At 50.0% G+C, this 8,199-nt stretch overlaps 2 pseudogenes; both read right to left on the minus strand.

Annotated features, from left to right (window-relative positions):
* Positions 1 to 6: 6 nt before the first annotated feature.
* LOC135529164 (heat shock protein 75 kDa, mitochondrial-like) lies at positions 7 to 7,013 on the minus strand (annotated as a pseudogene).
* A 2-nt stretch (positions 7,014 to 7,015) lies between these two features.
* LOC135529163 (heat shock protein 75 kDa, mitochondrial-like) lies at positions 7,016 to 7,706 on the minus strand (annotated as a pseudogene).
* Between the last annotated feature and the right edge of the window lie 493 nt (positions 7,707 to 8,199).

Genomic DNA, 8,199 nt, shown 5'->3' on the forward strand with positions numbered 1-8,199 from the left:
GGGAGTGTGATCCGGGATCGTGTGATCCGGGATAGTGTACTCTACCTGCTCCAGCAGCAGTTGTGCGAGTGCAGAGTCGGACTCCTTCAGTGAGTGCATCTTCTTAATGAGGTCATGACTACAGAGTAAAGGGAGAGCAGGAGACAAGCACAAATCAACACAATACTATTTTGACATTGAATACTGCGTTGTTGGGAAGGGCTGACAAGTTAATCATTTCACTTGTGTATGTGACAAATATAACGCCTCGATTTAGAGATCCCTCTCCCCTCCATCCTTCCCTCTCTCCTCCATCCCTCCCTCCCCCCTCCATCCCCTCTCCTCCATCCCTCCATCCCTCTCTCCCCCTACCCTCCCCTCCATCCATCCATCCCTCCCCCCCTCCCTCTCCCCTCCCCCTCTCCTCCATCCCTCCCTCCATCCCTCCTCTCTCCCTCCCTCCCTCTCTCCCTCCCCCCTCCATCCCTCCCTCCCCCCTCCATCCCTCCCTCCCATCCCTCCATTCCCCCTCCTGTACCCAGCGTTGATCTCCAGGGTGGGCTGCAGTATCTGGGCCCTCTCCTCTGTGCTGCGGGCCATCTGCTGGGTACGCAGGAAGTGGCGTGCGGCACCCATCTCCAGCACCGTGATCATGGCTGGGTGGGTGTCCAGACGAGGGGTCACCTGGAGGTCAGGGGGTCAAAGGTGAAGAATGAGCAGTCACAGACAAAGGAAACCTTACAAATGGACTGATTCTTACATACAGTACCAAAGTCCAGTTAGCCAGTAGTTACTGTATATATAGGCTGGATTAAATCAGTCAACACAAGACCACGGAAGAGGCCCTGGACCGTTCCCCACTGGGTTATAGTGATCAGGGTAATGGAACTAGTGTAGATAGTGATGGTAGGGTAACAGTACCTTTGATGTTGAATAGTGTAGATAGTGATGGTAGGGTAACAGTACTCTTGATGTTGGTGACTAGTGTAGATAGTGACGGTATGGTAACAGTACCTTGATGTTGAGTAGTGTAGATAGTGATGGTAGGGTAACAGTACCTTGATGTTGAATAGTGTAGATAGTGATGGTAGGGTAACAGTACCTTGATGTTGGTGACTAGTGTAGATAGTGACGGTATGGTAACAGTACCTTGATGTTGAGTAGTGTAGATAGTGATGGTAGGGTAACAGTACCTTGATGTTGGTGACTAGTGTAGATAGTGATGGTAGGGTAACAGTACCTTGATGTTGGTGACTAGTGTAGATAGTGATGGTAGGGTAACAGTACCTTGATGTTGAATAGTGTAGATAGTGATGGTAGGGTAACAGTACCTTGATGTTGAATAGTGTAGATAGTGATGGTAGGGTAACAGTACCTTGATGTTGGTGAATAGTGTAGATAGTGATGGTAGGGTAACAGTACCTTGATGTTGGTGACTAGTGTAGATAGTGATGGTAGGGTAACAGTACCTTGATGTTGGTGACTAGTGTAGATAGTGATGGTAGGGTAACAGTACCTTGATGTTGGTGACTAGTGTAGATAGTGATGGTAGGGTAACAGTACCTTGATGTTGGTGACTAGTGTAGATAGTGATGGTAGGGTAACAGTACCTTGATGTTGGTGACTAGTGTAGATAGTGATGGTAGGGTAACAGTACCTTGATGTTGGTGACTAGTGTAGATAGTGATGGTAGGGTAACAGTACCTTGATGTTGGTGACTAGTGTAGATAGTGATGGTAGGGTAACAGTACCTTGATGTTGGTGACTAGTGTAGATAGTGATGGTAGGGTAACAGTACCTTGATGTTGGTGACTAGTGTAGATAGTGATGGTAGGGTAACAGTACCTTGATGTTGGTGACTAGTGTAGATAGTGATGGTAGGGTAACAGTACCTTGATGTTGGTGACTAGTGTAGATAGTGATGGTAGGGTAACAGTACCTTGATGTTGGTGACTAGTGTAGATAGTGATGGTAGGGTAACAGTACCTTGATGTTGGTGACTAGTGTAGATAGTGATGGTAGGGTAACAGTACCTTGATGTTGGTGACTAGTGTAGATAGTGATGGTAGGGTAACAGTACCTTGATGTTGGTGACTAGTGTAGATAGTGATGGTAGGGTAACAGTACCTTGATGTTGGTGACTAGTGTAGATAGTGATGGTAGGGTAACAGTACCTTGATGTTGGTGACTAGTGTAGATAGTGATGGTAGGGTAACAGTACCTTGATGTTGGTGACTAGTGTAGATAGTGATGGTAGGGTAACAGTACCTTGATGTTGGTGACTAGTGTAGATAGTGATGGTAGGGTAACAGTACCTTGATGTTGGTGACTAGTGTAGATAGTGATGGTAGGGTAACAGTACCTTGATGTTGGTGACTAGTGTAGATAGTGATGGTAGGGTAACAGTACCTTGATGTTGAATAGTGTAGATAGTGATGGTAGGGTAACAGTACCTTGATGTTGAATAGTGTAGATAGTGATGGTAGGGTAACAGTACCTTGATGTTGAATAGTGTAGATAGTGATGGTAGGGTAACAGTACCTTGATGTTGGTGACTCTGTTTCCCAGATTGTTCCTCATCCAGGAGATCAGGTCTTCAGCCTGCTCCTCTGTCAGACGCTCAGAGGCTATAGACACAGGAGAGAACAGAGTTAGTTTTAGAGTACTTCATATTACTGTCTGAAGCTAGGTCAACTCCTAGATTAGCTCTGTGGTTGGAGGCTAAGAGGCTATAGACACAGGAGAGAACACAGTTAGTTTTAGAGTACTTCATATTACTGTCTGAAGCTAGGTCAACTCCTAGATTAGCTCTGTGGTTGGAGGCTAAGAGGCTATAGACACAGGAGAGAACAGAGTTAGTTTTAGAGTACTTCATATTACTGTCTGAAGCTAGGTCAACTCCTAGATTAGCTCTGTGGTTGGAGGCTAAGAGGCTATAGACACAGGAGAGAACAGAGTTAGTTTTAGAGTACTTCATATTACTGTCTGAAGCTAGGTCAACTCCTAGATTAGCTCTGTGGTTGGAGGCTAAGAGGCTATAGACACAGGAGAGAACACAGTTAGTTTTAGAGTACTTCATATTACTGTCTGAAGCTAGGTCAACTCCTAGATTAGCTCTGTGGTTGGAGGCTAAGAGGCTATAGACACAGGAGAGAACAGAGTTAGTTTTAGAGTACTTCATATTACTGTCTGAAGCTAGGTCAACTCCTAGATTAGCTCTGTGGTTGGAGGCTAAGAGGCTATAGACACAGGAGAGAACAGAGTTAGTTTTAGAGTACTTCATATTACTGTCTGAAGCTAGGTCAACTCCTAGATTAGCTCTGTGGTTGGAGGCTAAGAGGCTATAGACACAGGAGAGAACAGAGTTAGTTTTAGAGTACTTCATATTACTGTCTGAAGCTAGGTCAACTCCTAGATTAGCTCTGTGGTTGGAGGCTAAGAGGCTATAGACACAGGAGAACACAGAGTTAGTTTTAGAGTACTTCATATTACTGTCTGAAGCTAGGTCAACTCCTAGATTAGCTCTGTGGTTGGAGGCTAAGAGGCTATAGACACAGGAGAGAACAGAGTTAGTTTTAGAGTACTTCATATTACTGTCTGAAGCTAGGTCAACTCCTAGATTAGCTCTGTGGTTGGAGGCTAAGAGGCTATAGACACAGGAGAGAACACAGTTAGTTTTAGAGTACTTCATATTACTGTCTGAAGCTAGGTCAACTCCTAGATTAGCTCTGTGGTTGGAGGCTAAGAGGCTATAGACACAGGAGAGAACAGGAGTTAGTTTTAGAGTACTTCATATTACTGTCTGAAGCTAGTCAACTCCTAGATTAGCTCTGTGGTTGGAGGCCAAGAGGCTATAGACACAGGAGAGAACAGAGTTAGTTTTAGAGTACTTCATATTACTGTCTGAAGCTAGGTCAACTCCTAGATTAGCTCTGTGGTTGGAGGCTGGTGAGGCTATAGACACAGGAGAGAACAGAGTTAGTTTGTAGAGTACTTCATATTACTGTCTGAAGCTAGGTCAACTCTAGATTAGCTCTGTGGTTGGAGGCTAAGAGGCTATAGACACAGGAGAGAACAGAGTTAGTTTTAGAGTACTTCATATTACTGTCTGAAGCTAGGTCAACTCCTAGATTAGCTCTGTGGTTGGAGGCTCAGAGGCTATAGACACAGGAGAGAACAGAGTTAGTTTTAGAGTACTTCATATTACTGTCTGAAGCTAGGTCAACTCCTAGATTAGCTCTGTGGTTGGAGGCTAAGAGGCTAATTTCACTTAGCCTCCCATTAGCCAGGATTCCATCCAATTGGCAACAAAATCTGCATAAAAACCTGTGCATTTTCCCACCAGAGATGTGTTTTCATCAGTCACTTGTAGGGATAAAAGGCGGTGGTGTGATGACGTAATGTACATAAAATACCTTTTGCATTTTTTTTCTGAATAAAAAAATACAAAGTTAAATGGGTTTCTATTGCATTTTCAACAGTACGGATGGTTTTCTCACAACACGTTAAATAGAGAGTGTGTCCACTCTGGCGTTGGCAGGGCGCACAGCTGGCAGATACAGTGCTGGTGTAGCCTACATGACATTATTACAGGCAAAAGAGATAAAAAAAAGAAAAATTGTCGTCAAATGGCAGCCAAGCATCGATCAACATGTCAACAGAATCAGACCCTGGAGATTTATTGGAAAGGAGCATCAAGCTCATCACTGTGCACTTTCACCACCCTGGAAGTTCCTCATTCCTCATAAGTTACACATAAAAGCGTATCCACTAGTATTTCCCACATAATTCTTTTTACAGAGACAAAGATATCCCACATTGTCCATCATATTTTGTTTTGTCGACATTAGGATAGTTTACTGACAGGCTGTCTCTCAGGCCTGTCATGACATTTTTTATCCGACGAACTTCACTCGCATTAACAGGTTGGATGGAAACCTGGTTATTGATATCCATGATCAGGTGAAAATGTGACATAAGTAGAAGCAAGGATTTCCCCTCGAATGTAAATTCCCGCAGCATTCAGTGACATGGTCAGAGAGAGATGGGTCTTACCAGGCTTGCTGTCCTGGTACTTCTCCTCCTTGTAGTGGTCCACCACAATGTCTGTTTCCACAGAGATCAGCTTCTTCTTTGTCAAACTCTCTGAGGTGCAGGAGGGTGAGCTCAGTCAAACTGCTCATAGCAGAACAGCACCTGGAGACAAAGAAAAGGTTAGACTGACAACAACTAGAGGGAGTAATGATGAAATGCTGCCCACCACTGATGAAGCAACAGACATCAGGCTCCACCATCACTTCTGTCTTATATTCCCATCTGAAAACTAGCCTGGTCCCAGATCTATGGTCGTTGTTTGACATGACAATGCTCATAGGAGTTAGCAAGACAGCCAACAGATCTGGTAACAGGCTATCTGAAAACAACTCACCTCCATGTCTTTCTGCTTCATGGCCTCAAAGTAGGGGGAGTGTTCAGCCAGGTGTCGGTTTGGGGCACACAGGTAGTAGATGTTACGCGTCCCGGGGCCTTCATACGGAGCCGTACTCCTTCAGGTTGGTCTGCTGGCCAGCGGCAGCGCTGAAGACTCAAACCTCAACAGCTTGCCGATGTCCTCCTGTACAAAGACAGCGAGAGACAGAAAGGACTGAGTGATAATGAGTATGGGACATGACTGACATAATTCACATTTCTGATTCCTCGGACATGATCCTCTTGCTCCCTTCCCCAAAAAACCTACATGCATAACATTTGTTCTATTCTTCACACCTCCATTCCTCCACCCTGCTCTCCCCTGTCCCAGCCTCACCCTGACGTCCTGCTCTCCCCTGTCCCAGCCCCCCAGTCTCAGCCTGACGTCCTGCTCTCCCCTGTCCCAGTCTCACCCTGACGTCCTGCTCTCCCCTGTCCCAGCCCCCCAGTCTCCTGACGTCCTGCTCTCCCCTGTCCCAGCCCCCCAGTCTCACCCTGACGTCCTGCTCTCCCCCTGTCCCAGCCCCCAGTCTCACCCTGACGCCTGCTCTCCCCTGTCCCAGCCCCCAGTCTCACCCTGACGTCCTGCTCTCCCCCTGTCCCAGCCCCCCAGTCTCAGCCTGCTCTCCCCTGTCCCAGCCCCCCTGCTCTCCCCTGTCCCAGTCTCCACCCTGACGTCCTGCTCTCCCCTGTCCCAGCCCCCAGTCTCACCCTGACGTCCTGCTCTCCCTGTCCCAGCCCCCCAGTCTCACCCTGACGTCCTGCTCTCCCCTGTCCCAGCCCCCCAGTCTCGCCCTGGACGTCCTGCTCTCCCCGTCCCAGCCCCCAGTCTCAGCCTGACGTCCTGCTCTCCCCCTGTCCCAGCCCCCCAGTCTCACCCTGACGTCCTGCTCTCCCCTGTCCCAGCCCCCCCAGTCTCACCCTGACGTCCTGCTCTGTCCCTGTCCCAGCCCCCCAGTCTCACCCTCCCGAGCCCCCCAGTCCTGCTCTCCCCTGTCCCAGCCCCCAGTCTCACCCTGACGTCCCCCCAGCCTCAGCCTGACGTCCTGCTCTCCCTGTCCCAGCCCCCAAGCCTCACCCTGACGTCCTGCTCTCCCCTGTCCCAGCCCCCCAGTCTCACCCTGACGTCCTGCTCTCCCCTGTCCCAGCCCCCCAGTCTCAGCCTGACGCCCTGCTCCCCTGTCCCAGCCCCCAGTCTCACCCTGACGTCCTGCTCTCCCCTGTCCCAGCCCCCCAGTCTCACACTGACGTCCTGCTCTCCCCTGTCCCAGCCCCCGCCTGCTCCAGCCCCCCAGTCTCAGCCTGACGTCCTGCTCTCCCCTGTCCCAGCCCCCCAGTCTCAGCCTGACGTCCTGCTCTCCCCTGTCCCAGCCCCCCAGTCTCAGCCTGACGTCCTGCTCTCCCCTGTCCCAGCCCCCCAGTCTCACCCTGACGCCCTGCTCTCCCCTGTCCCAGCCCCCCCAGTCTCACCCTGACGCCCTGCCTCCCCTGTCCCAGCCCCAGTCTCAGCCTGACTCCCCTGTCCCAGCCCCCAGTCTCACCCTGACATCCTGCTCCCTGCGTGATGGCGTCCCTCCCTGATGAACGGAGCGTAGTCTTCAAAGAACTTGGCGTATTTCTCAGGTTCACTTCTCTGGTCCATCAGGAACTGATACGCTGCTGGCGAACGTCCCTCAGCCCTTAGCAGAGAGAGAGAGAGATGGAAAGCATGACAGGGAGAGCGGAATCATGTGAGAGATAAAAAGGGGTAGAGCGCCATGGATGTAAGGGAGAAGGAGTAGAAAGACACTATTAAAAGAGGGGTGATGTGTACAACAGACTTGACATAGCAGTGTCATTGTCTGGAAAGAGCTGATGTTGTAGGGCCTCGTCTCACCTGATGAGGGTGCTCTCCTGCAGCAGCTCTCTGCTCAGGTTCAATGGGATATCCTCACTGTCCACCACACCTGTATACATAAATACACACACACTGTTATACTGTAAAACTAGCATTTACAATCAACAAAGGATCCGGAAAGAGACAGACAAGGAAATACACCAGAGGGCAGATGCGAGGGGAACGATGAAGGGAGACATTAAGATGGGCACAGCTGAGGAGGTACTGAGTAAAGACTGACCTCTTAGGAAGCGTAGCCACTTGGGCAGGATTTCAGTGGCCTTGGTCTGGATGAGAACCTTCCTGCTGTACAGAGCCACACTGGAGCCCATCTCTCTGCTCACGTCAAACATGGACGGCTTCTGCTCACACATTGACACACAGTGATATTACAGGCAGTTGTGAACATACCGGGACGTCCACATTTACAACTGTCACAGAGCCTTGACCTCAGAAAGATCTCATTTAACATCATCATCTCTTTTCCTCAACAAGTATCTTTGCTCTCCCCAGTCACACCCTCAGCGCCCCCATACCCCTCATCGCCCCCTACCCCTCAGCGCCCCCTACCCCTCAGCGCCCCCTACCCCTCTATCCCCAGCCCATCCTACCCCTCAGTGCCCCCCACCCCTCTATCCCGAGCCGATCCTACCCCTCAGTGCCCCCTAACCATCAGTGTCCCCTACCCCTCCAGCGCCCCTTCCCCTCAGCGCCCCCTTCCCCTCAGCGCCCCTAACCCTCAGCGCCCCCTAACCCTCTATCCCCAGCCCATCCTACCCCTCAGCCCCCCTCCCCTCAGCGCCCCTACCCTCAGCGCCCCCTACCCCTCAGCGCCCCTAACCCTCTATCCCCAGCCCATCCTACCCCTCAGTGCC

The sequence above is a fragment of the Oncorhynchus masou genome, unplaced genomic scaffold (assembly GCF_036934945.1).
Source record: "Oncorhynchus masou masou isolate Uvic2021 unplaced genomic scaffold, UVic_Omas_1.1 unplaced_scaffold_11107, whole genome shotgun sequence".
Lineage (NCBI taxonomy): Eukaryota > Metazoa > Chordata > Actinopteri > Salmoniformes > Salmonidae > Oncorhynchus > Oncorhynchus masou.